Here is a 17,961-nt window from a genome sequence, read left to right on the forward strand (position 1 = left end):
ACTTAAACCTTCAACCAAAGATCATGAGATTACCCCCCCAGGATACAACATTTTGAGAAAAGACTGCATTACCAAAAAAGGTGGGGGAGTAGCCATGTTTTATAAATCAGAACTCCAAGTATCACCCTTCAATGTGCCACTTCCCACAAACTCCATTGCAGAAACTCTTTTAGCCAAACTGCAAATCAATAACTATAAATCCATCTATATAACCTGTTCCTATCTTCCCCCTGGTAACAATATCAATACTCTAGAAATATACTTAGTGGCCTATCTATCCACCTACCCCAGGAAACCATTGTGTTAGGTGACTTTAATATAGACTGGGCTACCTGTAGGTCCCCCAATCCCATTAATCACATAAATCTTTATGGTTTCTCACAAATGATAACCACTCCTACTAGAACCCACAAACAAAGTGGTAAGGAAACCATACTAGACTGGATTGTCATAAACAGTCACCCTACTACTTCTAAACCAGGAACCCTTCCAGATGACATCAGTGACCATGCTCTTACCTATATAATTACCAAAAACTTCATAGGCCCAATCCTACTATTTTCAAAACCTCCCGTTCAAAAAAAAAAAACTTTCACCCTGAGAACTTCCAAAAAGAACTGAAGGCATGTGACTGGCCACCACTGCTCCATCTTCAACTTGATGAAGCAGTCACCTACTTTAATACTAGATTCCTTCAAATCCTAGACTTCCATGCCCCCTATCGCTCATCCCGAATAAAGACCAAAACTGCCCCATGGCTCACAAGACAAACTAGGCAAAAAATCCACCTAAGAAATAAAATCTGGGCTAAGTGGAGAGCCTCTAAAAGCCCTTCTGACCACCTTTACTTACAATTAAGAAATGCCACCAAAAAAGAAATTCTGCTATTCAAAAAAAATTTTACCTTCACCTCCAACAAACCCACAAACAAAAACCACAACATTTCTGGCCAGCTATGAACAAATTACTTCACCCAGGGCACACCAAGTCTTCCACCCCATCAGGAATCACCTATGATAACCCTAAACTGATAGCTGATTCCTTTAACAACTACTTTACAGAAGCCATACAAACTCTAGCTAATACTCTACCACCTACTAGCTCCCTCCCACCTAATACCACAACAAATTCAGTTCCTTCTTTTCACATATAACCAGTACCTATATCCCTCGTTCATAACCTCTTTCAAAAACTCAAGCCATGCACCCCTTCTGCTGACTGTATACCAGCAGAATACCTGCAAATTGCAGCTAAAGTCATTGCCTACCCTATTTCTATCCTTATTAATAGAACCATTTCAGAAAGTAAAATCCCTCTTATATGGAAGGTCTCTCACATCATTCCTCCACACAAAGGTGGGACATCAACTGATATTTCCAACTTTAGACCAATCGTCCTACTCTCTTCTATAGCTAAAATAATGGAAAAATGCATCCAACAACTACTTGACCATCTTCTCCACAACAATTTACTTGCCAACTGCCAACATTGTTTCAGGCCATTCCATAGTACTTCAACTGCCCTGCTATCCTTTTCTGACTGTATAAACAAAAATCGTAACAATAACTCTCTTTCCTCCGCTTTGTTTATTGACCTTTCAAAAGGCTTCGATATGGTCAACCATAATCTGCTTATGGAGGTATTAAAAGCCCATTCACTGGACGCACAGGCATTACTCTGGTTTAAATCCTATTTATACAACCGACATCAAGCAGTCCTTTGGGACAATAAGCTTTCAACTCCCCTCCCTGTAAACCTTGGAGTACCTCAAGGCTCTATCCTAGGCCCTCTTCTCTTTTCAATGTTTATTAATGACCTAAATACTAAAATTCCTCAAGCCACCCGCATACAATATGCTGATGATTCTACTTTAATCTGCTCAGCTAGGTCCCCAACCACACTCTAGACCCTCACCCAATCTGTATTTCATACTGTTGAAAATTGGTTCATGCAACACTGCCTCCTCCTGAACCCCCAAAAAAACAAAATTATTACTCTTTACTCTTACTTTAAAATCACCACAATTTCTCTTCACTTATAACCTCTAACAGTGGAGCCACCATATCCCCCGATACCACAACCCGTCTCCTGGGCATAACCATAGACAACAACCTTAGCTATGACGATCACATCAACACTACCATAAAGTCTGTCAACAAAAAACTAGGTTCCCTGTATAGAATCAAACCCTTCCTTACACCAACAGCCAGAACCACTATAGCCCAGACTCATCTGATCTCTACCCTGTTTTATGCTTCTGCCATTTATACTAACCTTTCTAAAAACAATCTTAACAAACTTGCCACTAGCTATAATAGCATAGCCAGATTTGCTACTGGCAACCCTTTTAGAACCCACCACTGTCTCAACCTCAAACAATTGGGATGGTTAGAACTGCAGCACCAACTACTCTGTCATCAACTTACTATAACCCAAAAGATACTTTTCCACCCTAATAATACCCCAATCCTCACTAATCTGACTACCCCTTACAAAAACCTTACAACTCTTCACTCAGCCAATAAGCTTCTAGTTTCCACTATTAAATCTAAAAACAAAGCTGGAGACTTACTTTTCACTAACACAGTGGGTAAAGCCTGGAACCAGCTTCCAAGTGAACTTTCTACTCTCTCTTCCACACATATTTTTAAAAAACATCTCAAAGAACATTTTAAAACTCACTGGCTTTGCCCCTGCACGAACCCTGACTGATTTTCCACTTTACTCATTCCTGCTCTCCCTTTTACTTCACTTCTCCAGTGTACTGTATTGCTCAAATTTTTCAATGTCCTTTTTGCTGTAGTATGTTTCCTACCTGTACTACCAATAACAAAAAAAAAAAAAAAAACTTGTTATAACTTTTTTAAAATGTATTACTCTTTCAGATGGGAATATTTTTGTTTTTTTTCTTTCACAAATATTCCAATACTGTTATTATCTGTACTTGATAATAGCTTTTTTATATTAATATTATATAATAAAGTTTTTCTGTCTATGCTTGGAGCTTTTCTCCCCGGGCCTCTACTGAAAATGGGCATGTATCCAGTTAGGCTAGCCCGGTCAACAAATGTAAATAAATAATAAATAAATAAATAAATAAATATCCATGAAAATCACACATCCAGGGCATTTATCAAGTTGGTGTAAAAATGTTGCAAGTTAGTCTGACATGGCCTCCTCACAGAGAAATAGTGTCCATCACTGTCTATCCCTAATCTTCCAATAATTTGGCTAGAACCACTTTCTCATAACATTTTTTACAACAATGCCCCTTAAGCTTATAGGCCGGTAGTTAGTTATTAGCAGTTGAAGCAATACACAATTTTGAAACCTGTAACAATATTGTTTCCTTACAGGCTTCAGGTATGTAAGTGGTGTCAAGACTCCTCTGAAATAAATATGTCAGGCTTAGTACCACTATAGTGTCTGTCATTTCAGGGTGTGGACTATTTAGCCTCATTAGAGCCAGATGATGCACTCACCCTGAAAACCTGTAACACTTTCACCACCTCCTTGGTGGATATTATAGGACAACAATAAAGTCTAGTTCTTACCCATATACTACTTAGGCCCCCACACACAATTTGCTGGCATACATTTCTGCAGACTTGTTTTTACCCATAATAACATCATTGTCTGCTTTTAGGTTGATTGTTGCTGTATTACCTCTGACAGTAGACCTAAGATGCTAAAGAAAACGTTTATATCCCTGCCTTATTGTTCAACTCAAATTTTTGATTCTAGTTCTCCTTATACTGCATCTTCAAGCATTTGTATACCTATTGAAGGAAATTTCTGCATAAGTGTGTGTGTGTGTGTGTGGGGGGGGGGGGGGCTGTTTTTTTGCAAGACTCTTCTTCCATATGGTAGATCCAATTTTGTTCCCCTGAAGCCCTTTACACAGAGGTACCTCCTTCTCAATAAGGATGTCAACAAAAACATAGATCTTGTTATAAACATTGTCAATACTGTTAACTTGCCAAGTCTAAAATCAAGTCACAATTAGCCATACTGCTCACAATGACATTGTACGATGGTTCTATATGTTGAAGGCTATTTAATTTATGTCGTTATGTAACAAACTAGATTTAAGTGAACAGACGAGCCTAATCCCAGTCCTGTATTCAGAATTTTTACTGTTTCTTTGTAATCCAGCCAGATTATAGTTAAGGTTTTGCCTTCTCTGATTGGCTTGCTGACAATATGACTACATTCAAACCTATTTAGTTTTATTACTTGTTTTAAAAGTGTTCCAGCATATATCCAGTAAAGACTCTAGCTATAACAGAATTACTGTTGTCAAAAAGGACCTTAGTACTTCAGCAAGATCTGCAAACTGCAATACATGTTTATCTTCCTTTCTGGATGGTTTGTTATGAGGATGATAGACAGCATACGATAAGCTCGTGTTCCAAACATGTTTTACAGAAAGAAATGTACATCTTAATGCAGCATATCTAAGAAAATCTGTACAGATGGGCTAAAGTAAAGCTCACTCCATCCACTTTTATTTGAATGCTCTGAGAAGTCGTACACACTGTCAAACTTCCACTGTATGAGGGGCATGTCAATACAAGATTCCCTACTAAGCATCAATGGAAATTTGACTGAATTCGAAGCTTTTCATTAGATTTCCTCAAAGTAATTCCTCCTCAAATTCTCCCAAAGCTGATTGCTAATATAATTAATGAAGCATGTGTTTGCTGTTTGTGTGAGACCACCATGCACTCTTTAGGGGCTTTTCTCCCTTTTGCACTGATGTGCAACCACAGGAATTAACATATATAATTAAAGGGGATATGGGGAGGGGTGAAGCCTCTTACATGGGAGTGTGTGTGTGTGTGTGTGTGTGGGGCTTGTCTTCCTGAAAAACAATATTTTTATCAGTACACGTGGTGTTCTGGGAGGATAAATTCTCAACTCTCAGTCGAATGATACGTCTTCATAATTAAAGGGAAGCACCCATACAACAGTTAAAACAAGGTTATCTATCAAGGCAGGAATGTGTTTAATTATTTTTATTGAATTATCACTTATGACATAAGAAATCACACACTTACATAAATTAAAACAAATCATATTCACATATTCTCAATTACAGACATTACATTACATGTCATATATAAACTTCTGTACAGTCACTGTCAATCCAGCATAACATAGCTCACTCATTTCCTGCCTTCCCTTAAACCTCATTCCTCCTCCTAAACATTATTCTACATGTATTGTTCCCACAATTCCCATTTTGCTATGTAATTTGCTCCTATCCTTTGCTAAAGATCCCACTTCCAGTTTTTAGTTTTTTATCTGTGTCACTATATTTACTATTTCAAATACAGATGGTTTACACTTTGATTTCAATTTTATAGTAATTGCTTTTTTGGGGAACAACTAGAATTAAACTTAGCAAGGTCTTACTACTTCTAGGCAGTTCAAACCGCATATTCCAGCTGAAAAAAATCACTTCCTTCAATAAACCAATATGTTCACCCAGTATTTCTGACAGAGTAGTCTGTAGGAAATTTTTTCAAGCCTGCCAATTAATTTCACTCCCAAAAATAAGCTTCCAATTACCTCTTCTCCATGTCACCTTCACCATTTCCAATCTACCTCAGGAAGAATTATTAGGATTCTGCTTGGGGTATAAAAATGTCCATGCAACACTTCCAAGCAAAATTCCTAAATCATCTAGACTTTGTTGCATATTTGGGAGCCACACATATAGCCTCCCATTGTTTCTTTGTCAACTGGTTATCCAATCTCTCTTCCCAATATTTTCTAACCTCCTCTGATTGATTGCTGCAGTTATCATGCAATATTTTATATACCCTACTAATTATCCCTTTTTTAAATAGCAGTTTCTGTTCTAGATTCAACTAAACACTCTACAAGTGCTCATGTTTCACTTAGAATTCTCCTATCCCTTTTTCTTTGCCTAGGGACTGGGAAGGCAGTCTAGCTTGCAGTCCAAATGTACTCTTGGCCTCTTCCCTTTCTATTACCTTCCCTTCTCTAATTATTTGCTCCAATATCTTGATTTCTTTTCCCATTTTCTCCAGTACATTTCTGCCCCCTCTTGCATATTCTGTGTACCTCTAATTACAGTCAGCCCTATTAGCAGAATCTCCTCTCTCCAGTTCCATGTTGGCTTAGTAGTTAAAATACTTTCTGCTGCTTTATGAATGCAATATTCTGTATAGCTAGTGTTATACTCCCAAGGATCTGCATCCAAAATCCCAGTCTCACCTTATTTCTTAAGCCCCCCCTTTTCATCATCATCCCTTTTCACTTTGAATTCCAGCCTTCTGCTTGCGCTATGCATAGGTGCCTTAACTGTGTCGCTTTAAATATACCTTCAAATCAGGTAATCCTAATCCACCTTGTTCTACTGAAGTATCAACTTATCCCACTTGACTCTTGCCCTTTCCTCCTCCAAGATAAAATACTTCAACTCTTTATTAATTGCAGTCCACAATTTCTCCTCTGGTTGACAGAAATATGCCTGACCTGTGTATAAAACTGAAAGGACTAAAAACCTTTTCACTGCTTCCTACAACTGAAATAATAATCTACAAATAATACTAGTGTTTATTTAGTGCCGATACTACTCTTCTACATAGTTACTGTTTATTTTTCTTCAAGTTTTTCCTTACCATTGTCTTTCCCTCTTGCTCTTTTCCTTAGCCCTAAATTGCTGTGCATTCCCAGTGTTCACAACACTGCTACAGCTCCTTTTACTACATACAAATCCATCTCTATGCAACCTAAAAGATATCAGGAGTTTATGCTTCCCTGAAAAACCACACACTATTATATGTATGTTTCACCACATAAAGGTTATTTGAAAGCTGTATTTTATGATAATCCTTAACTTGCCAAATACAAATGCCTGAGCCAGCAGCAGGGATTTTTTTACTCAATTTTTCCTCCTACAATATTATTACAGTAGCTTGCGCATGGTATAGGATTATAGTTTTTTTTCCTCTAGTCCCTATAGTAATTATGACTGGTCACCAGATGTCTTTTCAATTTTATATCTTGCCTATAGACTCCCTTTCCAACTTAAATACATTTTGTTTCACTTTTTCCAACATTATGTTTAACCATAACCCTTACTATATAAACTTAAATATATTTTGTTTCATTTTTTTCCATTGTTCTAGTTAACCATAGCCCACTTACTATATAAATTTGTTTAGACTCCCAGTTGCCCATACCAAGGCAGTCAGCAATATCAAGTATTATAGCTTTATGGACAAACATATTTACTACTAAGCAGCCAATAGTTCAGAGCAACTGATTGTTTTTACTTGCACATACCTTGAATTTGGATTTTCCCACTGTGTTCGCCCTTCGCTACACTTGGGGTCACTCTGCTTCCCTTACCCTACCCCCAGTCACACCCACCCCAGGCTCCTAACCTTTATACCCAACTAGCCACTCCTCTAAAGCTTACTCTCACATCAACCTCATTTCTATATAGCCATTCATCTTCTCACTCTCTCCAATAAACATCACCATCTACCTTCACTCCACATCATCTCACTCACACAATACCCAAACTGTACAATCTCTCCAGGCTAATACCCCCTACTTAATCCCCCAACTCTAACCACAACCTACATAAGTATAGCCACACCTAAATCCCTACTCACTCCTGTAAAAATACCTACTAAAAATTCACAATACAGCAACACTTTGTCAGAGCAAAATATGGCCCCTAACTTTTACATTAATAGTAAGCCTCCCCATCACCTCACACTTAACCTCCTACCACTACACTAGCAACTCAACATTTCAGACTAAATCCCCTCCTGCCCAACCCATTCACAAGACAAATCAGCCTTTTCAGTAATATCCCCGTCTATCTACATCATCTCAAATATTGACCTTGCCACATTCAAAGTAACTCCACACCAACTAAACTACCACATTTCCTCAAAATATAACACATCTATAATCAAATACCTAAGAACTATAATCCCAATGGCATCCCGAATCATACTTAGTGGAGACGTGCACGCAAACCCTGGCCCTTAAACAATAACCTTCCCTGCTATCAAATAAATAACATTCTAACCTTCCCCAGAAAATCAACAGATTTCCTTATACTCAACATAAACATAATGAGCAAACTGAATAAAATCCCAGAGCTACACACTGCCTGTCCCCTCTGCTCCCCCTGACATAGTCCTTCTTTCTTACAGAGACCTCGCCCAAAACACTAAACAATAATAATGACTTTGTTCCATCCGGTTACAATGCTCGTAGACAAGAGAGAATATCCAAGAGAGGCAGAAGCATTTCTCTCCTCTTCAAAAATAATCTGATCATTGAAATGTTAGTCTATGTTCACCAACCTAAAAATAAGCTCAGAAAAACAAATTCATAAAATTGGTACCTATATACCCCCCTCCCCTGGCAATAAGATTAATACAGCAAAATCCATTCTAGACTGGGCATCCCAAAATTTTCACCAAAAAACAACCATACTAGGAGAAATTAATATTGACTGGTCCTCCTGTAACTAGCTCCACACCACTAACCACATTAACCTACACAGTTTCACTCAACTTATCAAAACCACAACATGGGTAAAGCATCAAAAAAGTAGTCCATCCTAGACTGGATTCTTACTAACAGACCATCTCAATCCTACCTCTCAGGCTCCCTCCCAGATACCCTCAACGACTCACCTTCCCACCTTTAAAATTAGACACCAAGTGAATCAATTAAAATCCTCCACCTTCCAACAAATCCAGTACACAAAAAATTTCAAAACCCATGACTTCATATCTGCACTTACTCAATGCAACTGAAGACCACTCTCATCTCTCCCCTGGAAAGTGCTATGGACTACTTCAATAACACTTTCCTAAACATTCTAAATTATCTTGGTCCTATCAGAACTAAATCCAAGTATGCTCCCTGGCTGAAGAGATATATTAGTTTATCGCTAAAACAAAGAGATAAAGCGTGGGACTCATGACGTCAAATTAAAAGACAAAAAATGAAATTAGGAAAGACAAAAGGCACCACTATGTAGGCATTCAAACCAAACAAAACAAGTTAACCCCCCAAAATTCTGGGCTGCCATTAATAATATCTTACAACCAGGAAAGACCAATACTCCACTCCCCAAACATTGACACCACCACCACTAATATTGCCACCCAGTTCAACGAATACTTAACCAAATCCATCCTAGCCCTCACCAGTAACAGTTCTCTCACTTCATATCCAAACCTATCTTCCATACCAACAAACCAAAACCTCTTCTCCTTACAGGCTGTCCCAACTAGCACAATATACAAGTACCTAAATAAGCTTAAACCCACAACCCTGGCTGCCAACAAATTATCTGCAGAATATCTAAAGATAGCAGCCAAAGCCATCTCTTATCCAGTCTCTATGCTCACTATTCACTCTATCACAACACTTTCCTTCTCTGTAGAAATTTTGCATACAATACCACTCCACAAAGGACGTAACTCTTTGTAGTTACCGTCCAATTGCCACTCTATCCCCTTTATCTAAAATCCTCAAAAAATGTATACATTTCTAAACAATGCACTATCTCCTCACTAATAAACTGCTAACCAACAGAGAGCATGGATCCAGCCCCAATCACAGTACTACCACAGCCCTTATTAGCTTTACTAACACAGTAAACCAACATTGAAACAATGGTAACCTAGTATCCACTGTATTACTAAATCTCTCCAAGGCCTTTGATACTGTCTCCCATCCCAAATTCCTTTCTGCTCTCTCTAGTCTTACTCTCTGCCACTCTACACTAGAGTGGTTTCAAGACTATCTAACCAACCGCCAACAAGCAGTAAAATGGTAAAACTCCTCATCGCCCCTTCTACCTGTCAACCTAGCAGTCCCCCAAGGATCTATTCTTGGACGTCTTCCTTTCAACATATTCACCAACCAACTATACAAAGCTACCAGACACACTACTCTAGTCCAGTACGTCGATGACTCCACTCTAATCTGCTCCTTCTGATCACTGCCTCAGCTCCAGGAATTGACACGAGTCCTTTACTGCTGTTGAAACCTGGTTAGCCAACTCTTAACTAATACTTAACCCCAATAAAACACAGCTAATCCCCATAGATAGTAGGACCACTGAAAACTAAAATAATTTAAAAAAACTCCTCCGGTCCCATTTACATAGTTCTTGGTTATGTAATTGTTCTGACACTGGGTAGTGTCACTTAATTAGATCATATCATACTTTAACCTTCTATGAAAGCATGCAACAACTCCTTTCTATACTCTTACTCAATTTGTGTTTACTGTAATAGCCACTGATGAATGTAATCTAATGACGGAATAAAATGTCCTTTTCAACTGCATTGTTTATTGTAACACCCTGTGCTCCTTATAGTATGTTTACTTTTTGCTCCTTTCTTGACCTTGAAACTGTATCTTATTAACTTTTTGACTCTGTACTGTACTTTATTTACATGTGTACTCTATTTACTGTATTTGCTGTACTAATCTTTGTGGAGCTTTTCTCACTGGGCCTCCAATGGAAATGGGATCCATACCCAGTCGGACTTTCCCAGTAAACAAATGTAAAATAAATAAACTGCCTGTAGCTTGCTATCCATATCCATAAACAAGGGCTTCCATTTTCTCAGTTTTTGTATGATCATTTGTTTATTCTTTTTCCACATTTCCTAAGCCTCCATATCAGAATCCTTTTAAACCCATACTCCTAAGTACTTCATTTATCATGTCCCCATAAATATGGGTACTGCTGAACCAATTCATATCTGGATACATAGTTTACAGCTACAGCCTTTGTTTTATCTTCATTAATGTTATCTTGAAAAGACTTTAAATTGCATCAGAATGTTCTACAACACTGAGATGTCCTTTTCTGGTTTTATCATGTACAAAATTATATAATTTGCAAATAAAGCCAACTTTTCTTGATTACCACACTTATTATATCTTTGAATTTCTGAGTCCCTTATTTTTTTTATAATGATTCTAAATATAACGCAAACACCAGAGTGGAAAGAGGACACCCCCTACCTGGTTCCTCTGTTCAGACACAACATATCGGACAAGAACCCCCACCCTTTTAAATTTTTGCTTCTGATCCCTTAGGTATTCTTCTAATTAACCTTATTATTGTGTCAGGGAATGGAAACGCTTCCATTGCCCTATTCTTAAAATCCAACAGTACTCTGTCGAATGCTTTCGCTACATCAAGACTAACCAACTATAGTGATATTTTCTTATGTTCTCCTTCTTTCTGGATCATCGTTGTTCTAATAATGTCAAATGTTTGCCCCCCCCCCAAAACCAGATTGATTCACATCTATCAACGTCGGCAACAACTTTGCCATTCTTTTAGCCATTATAGTCATAAACACTTTATAATCATGGTTTAGAACTGAAATGGGTAATATATGAAGCTCGACCTGATAAAGACCTATAATTTTTAGGTATTATAGCCAACATAGCTTTCTTCCGGGATGCTGGCGTTTCCCCTTCTTCTAAAATACTGTTAAACAAGACCTTCCAAATCTTTATCATGTTCTTCCCTCCTAACATCCAACTTCCACAGGACTACCATCTATTCCTGGAGACTTACAGACTGATTATACATCACAGTTTTTATTTCACCTCCTCCTCCTATCATAACTGTTACCTGTTGAGTCTCATCTACCTCTAAACTTGGCATATTTAATTATTCCATAAATATTTCCATTTCTGATTTTTCTTATTTCCACATTTCTCTGCTTTATACAAATATTCATGAAATTTCGGACATATTTCTAATACCTCTCTACAGATCTCTAGGTTCATAGGTAGGTACTTGGCTATTGGCCCTAGGGCCTATACAAGCCCAGCCAAAAAGGTACCCTGGCTTTTGCCACCCAAGAAAATTATTTTCTTGTGTTATATGCTCCCTAAGCTTGGCAACAATCACTTCAACTTGCTGCTGCCTGACTCATTGTGCTAAAGGCTTTTGTGCTCTGGAGTTTTTATCAAAAATAGTACTTAACAGAAATACGTCTAAATTCATGCATATTACTGAGGTAGTGCCTTGTTTTCTCTTTAGCACTCTGCAGTTGCACCTCTTTGTTCTTTGAGATTCCCCTTATTCTGCAATATTTTAACCTTTGCCAGTCTCTCTAAATAATTCTTGTTACTTCTTAACCATACCTCATTTTCTTTCATTTCCACTGTATTTTTAAATTTCACTTTCATTGCATTCCACTCCCTAGCTATATCTTCTGAAGAAATTTCTGTCTTCCCTAATAACTCCCAAATAATTTCCATTATCATTCGCTAAATTCCTCTTTTTTAACAGATAGGTGGGGAAACAACAGTATCTCATTTTTACTTCATTACTCTGCATTTTGTCTTAATTATTATTTGCCCATGATCTGAAATAGTTATTGTATGTACATCAAAACTTTCAATTAAATGCACATGTTCCCGTGAAATATAATTTCTGTCTAGCCTAGCCCAGCTGCTGTACCTTAGGGAATAATAATTACATTCTTTCAAAGTTCCTGCTACTGAATTCACATCCTCCATACCACATATTTTCATAAATTTCTTAACAAATCTACCCTCTTTTGATATATTTTCCCTTCTAGATCCCCCGATGCATCTCACTGTTGCAAATCAAATTCCAGTCCTCCATCTATAAGTAATATTCCCTGCTGAAAGCTGAGTGTTTCTCCCAGAATTTTCTTAATCTCCAATGCAGCAATTTTAGGGGAAATATAAACATATGCCAGCATAATCCTCCTCCCTTGCCAGTAGCCCCTTATCACCATAAATCTACTATGGTTATTCTTTCTCCCTCCTCTATCACTATTGGAGCCCCTCCAGCAATACAAGTACTTCTCTTTTCCTTTGTCCCAGATATTCTGCTGAACTACTATCATGAAATTCTTTCTTTATCAAATTCACATGATCAGTTCTTTCCCAGTGTACCACCTGTAGCACAGCTATTTGCACTCTGCTTACTCTTTTTTTGTATATACCTGTGAGACCATTCATGTTCCAAGATATTATGGAAAGTGTTGTCACTATCATAAGATTTTATTGTTCCCATCTGGCATGTATAACAATTTTTTTAAGAATGTCTGTTTTCAGCATTTATGTTACATGCATGCACTAATGTTTGGCAGGTTGATCTTTTATACAGTTTCTTGTTTTATCCATTTGAACTTATGGCACATCTTACAAGACTTTTTATTTTAATGAAAACCTTCAAAAACACACACTCCTAAAATACCCCATAATCGATTAATTAATGCAAACACACAGAACTATGTACATCTTCAAATAATGAAGTTTAACCCTCCAAATACGAACTTGTCCCAGACTGACACGTATACTCAGAGCCTTTAACTGACCTATAATTAAGGTTATGCATGCTAAGATGAATGGTACAGCCTGTGCTTCTATTTACACTAAGTGCTGTCTGTTTTTATCTTGTTTTTATTCCTCACCAAGATGTAGAAAATAACTTGAATGCTTTCAAATAAACATTAATTTTTAGCCTTAAATAACTACTGCCCTCTTAGTTTGTTTCCATGGAAACATAAGAACCAGATACACAGCTGCCTTTAGCTACAATCTCCTCATGTTACACTGTGAAAATGTATTTGCTAAACTAAAACTTTTCATTACATTCAGTTGTCTCTTATTTACTTGTTTCCACATAAAACGTGTTGTTAGATCAAGCCAAGGGCCTTAATCCAGTAACTTCCCAATAACAAAATTAAGAAAAGACGTAGAAACTCACTAAATAGCACTGCAAAGGCACCACCAAAATTAGCATAACAATCTTTTAATTAATAAGACTAAAACAACGTAGCTATGTTACGAACTAACGCACTTGTGACAATAATATAAAATATAAAAAATAAAGAAGCTCAAGTGCAAAAACGAGGAAAGGTTGATTCTTAATCAGTCCAAATTCTTGTTCAGTCCAAATAACGATGTCCCATAAATCCTGATAAACAGATCAGTTTATTCACAAATAATATAGACACAGGGATAAGCGCTTTCACTAAGTTAGCTTCATCAGATCCTACAACTCTCTCCATAAATCAATGCTTTATAAGGTTTGACTTAATTTCTTAATACATTAATTAAAAACAGTTGCAAGCATTTAATTAGACAATCAGCATATCATTGATGCTGGATTATAAATGCAAGTAAATATCTAAGAACAATAAAATACGCTGCAAAACTACAATAAAAATAATAAAATCGTTGTAGTGAATATAGCTCATTTTATACATTATGACAAAAAACATTTATTATAAAAGCCCTTAATAGAAATAATAATATATAAATGTATATTTAAACAAACATCTAAAATAAAACAATTTATATCTATGCATTATATGAGAGTAAGTACTGGACAAATATATATATATATATATATATATATATATATATATATATATATATACACACACACATAATAAAGTGACCACAATTATTAAAGTGACCACAATTGTTATATATCAAACATTGTTCTATGTATTTAATGTATATTAACATTGAAGTGTGCACAATGAATAAATCAAACACCATCTGACTAACACTACATCAAAATTCCTAATGCCAGAAAGTGCAAAGTATATTAATAATAAATATATATGTATAAAATGTATGTATGCGATATAAATATAAATAAATAAATAGGTATTATACATGCAAAATAGATGTAAATATGAGTATGTATACTAAGAATATATGTAATTAAAAATGTAAATATAAATGTAAATGTAAATACTATGAATGGATGTGAATATGAATGAATGGGAATAAATAAATATACATATATATGTATAAATATATAAAATGTATGTGTATGTATGTAAATAAAGTACATGAGAAATACACATATATGTATGTATATGAACATATGAAATATGTGTATATCTAAAATATTATAAAATGTGTGAATGTATAAATTAATAAGTGTATGTATAAATGTAATATAGTGAATGTATATGATAAATGTAATAAATATGATATGTAATGTTAATAAAAAATAAATATGTGTGTGTATATATATATATATATATATATATATATATATATATATATATATGAGAGAGGTAGGTATGTATGTTTAATGAATATATAGAAGGATGTGTGTATGTTATTATTAATATGTGTTATTTGATGTGCCTGTGTTGTCTAAGGTGAGGTTTAATTGAAGCTCTTTCATTTAAGCCAGAGCCCTTATCGGCTCTGAGTAAAATGATCCAACCACTTTCTCGACCTTCTGTGTAACACCTAATATCACCTCCCCTTTTATTCGGTAGAATCACTTCTAATACCTTAAACATAAACTTGTGAAGATCACCTACTTGTAAAATATGTTTTGCTAAAGCATTATTTGGATTTTTCTTTTTGATATTATAACAATGCTCCCTTATTCTGTCACGTAGACAGCGGTTAGTCTTACCTACATAGAATGAAGAGCAGATTGTACATACTGCCAGATATACAACATGGCATGTCATACAGTTTGCATCTGCTGTAAAATAAAATTCCTTATGTAGGTCCGGGTGCATAAAAATGGGATTAGTATCAATTAGTGAACAAAAATTACAATGTCCACGTTTAGTAAAACCTTCTGATCTGATATCTTTATTAGGTGTGTTATAACATAACAATCTTTTAAGGTTCATTTTATTTTTACATATAAATGAGGGTTTCTCCCCTACTATCTTCTTAAGGTCGTTATCAGTCTGTAAAATATCCCAGTGTTTATTAATAATATATCTGATCTCGATGTTATCTCTAGTAAAGTAAGTAGAAAACTTTACATTGGGTAAAGTAACATTATTGTTTGTTGTAGTATTTACAGTAGCAGGTCCAAAATAAGGGGCACCCTTTGTTGTACGTAAAGAAGATGTTATCCCTAAATGTTGATTTATCTCACCTATATTATACCCTCTTTCTAATAATTTCTCTTTTAAATCATTCAAATCTCTTTCAAGACCTATTTCATCTGGATTCAATCTGGACATTCGTAACGCTTGTCCCTTCATTATATTTTTAAAAACATATGTTGGGTGCATACTGGTCCTAAATAATAACATATTGCGATAACAAGGTTTTCTATAAATCCCGGTATTTATAACTCCACATGGTAATTTCTCAACATAAAGGTCCAAAAATTCAATTTTCCTATCAGACCAATGTACTGTGAATTTCAGACATGCAGTTAAATCATTTATAATCTTAGAAAAATTCTCTAGTTCAGTCACAGTGCCATTCCAGAAGATAAATAAATCATCTACAAAACGTCTATAAAATCTAACGTTTGATTGAAACGGTGCTTCTTTAAATAATATTGTTTCCTCCCAATAGGCTAGGAACATATTGGCGTAGCTACTGGCACACAAAGTGCCCATAGCTACGCCATCACATTGCCGATAGATATTATCATGGAATATGAAAACATTATTTTCCAAAACCAATTCTAAAAAGTGTATTATAAGATCAATTAGAATATCAGAATAGCCACTATGTTCTTTGAGATAAGAAGTCACAAAATTCAATCCTAATTCATTAGGAATCACTGTGAACAGTGACTGCACATCTAATGTTACAAAAATTAAATTATCGATTAAGTCATGCCCATTCAGGTTATCATATAAATCCATTAAAAATGTTTTGAATCACGTAGCACAAAAGAGTTGTTATCTAATATACCCCTTAAATGTTTGTCCAGTACTTACTCTCATATAATGCATAGATATAAATTGTTTTATTTTAGATGTTTGTTTAAATATACATTTATATATTATTATTTCTATTAAGGGCTTTTATAATAAATGTTTTTTGTCATAATGTATAAAATGAGCTATATTCACTACAACGATTTTATTATTTTTTATTGTAGTTTTGCAGCGTATTTTATTGTTCTTAGATATTTACTTGCATTTATAATCCAGCATCAATGATATGCTGATTGTCTAATTAAATGCTTGCAACTGTTTTTAATTAATGTATTAAGAAATTAAGTCAAACCTTATAAAGCATTGATTTATGGAGAGAGTTGTAGGATCTGATGAAGCTAACTTAGTGAAAGCGCTTATCCCTGTGTCTATGTTATTTGTGAATAAACTGATCTGTTTATCAGGACTTATGGGACATCGTTATTTGGACTGAATAAGACTTTGGACTGATTAAGAATCAACATTTCCTCGTTTTCGCACTTGAGCTTCTTTATTTTTTATAATCTTTTAATTAATGCTTTTGTCAGAATTACTTCTTCAGTATAAAAACATCTCTAAAATCATGACTTTATATACATATACAACATCCAATGGTAGAGAAGAAACAATTAAACAAAATAGTTACCACACCCACTTCCTAGTTGCTTATTTGTGCTTTCTGCTCCTTAAAGTTTCTGTGGTACAGCAGAAAATCTATATGTTTTTCTTACATGTTGTGTCCTCTAATTCTATTTTTTGATCGACTCAAATAACGAAAGGCTGGAAAAATGGAATACCTTTAAATAACTAATCCGATACACTGATAAAACTGCAACAGTCAGAAGTCAAAATGAAAAAGAGCCTGGCCGAGTACAAGACTGCTCAAGAAGAAATGTTTCAAAAAATAGAATTCTTCTCCTCAGCTTTTGTGGTTTATTTTCTTTCAAGTTCTCTACAAACTTCTTTGCTAGTATCCATGCAGTGCACTTACTAGCCAGTAACTGAAATTTACCCAAAAAGACAAATTCACTGGTTCTCTTTTCTGAGTTTCTGTTTTCACACTGGGTATGTTGAAATTAAGGTGTTACTCAGTGTGTAGCAATCTTGGAAGTCGTCAACAAGGCAGGAATATTAAACATGGCAAGTTAGTATAAGATGGATGTGGTTGTAGTGCAGGTTCAGCCCACACCAAACTGCTGAAGTGACTTTTGCCATAACAGCACAT

The 17,961-nt window shown here is 35.5% G+C and overlaps 1 protein-coding gene across 2 annotated transcripts in view; it reads right to left on the reverse strand.

Annotated features, from left to right (window-relative positions):
• The window catches only part of TBC1D30 (TBC1 domain family member 30), a 1,459,252-nt gene that overhangs the window by 1,161,439 nt on the left and 279,852 nt on the right, over window positions 1-17,961 (reverse strand). The gene's annotated exons all lie outside the window — the stretch shown is intronic.

Source organism: Protopterus annectens, chromosome 11.part0, assembly GCF_019279795.1.
Source record: "Protopterus annectens isolate FY-2018-M chromosome 11.part0, PAN1.0, whole genome shotgun sequence".
NCBI lineage: Eukaryota > Metazoa > Chordata > Ceratodontiformes > Protopteridae > Protopterus > Protopterus annectens.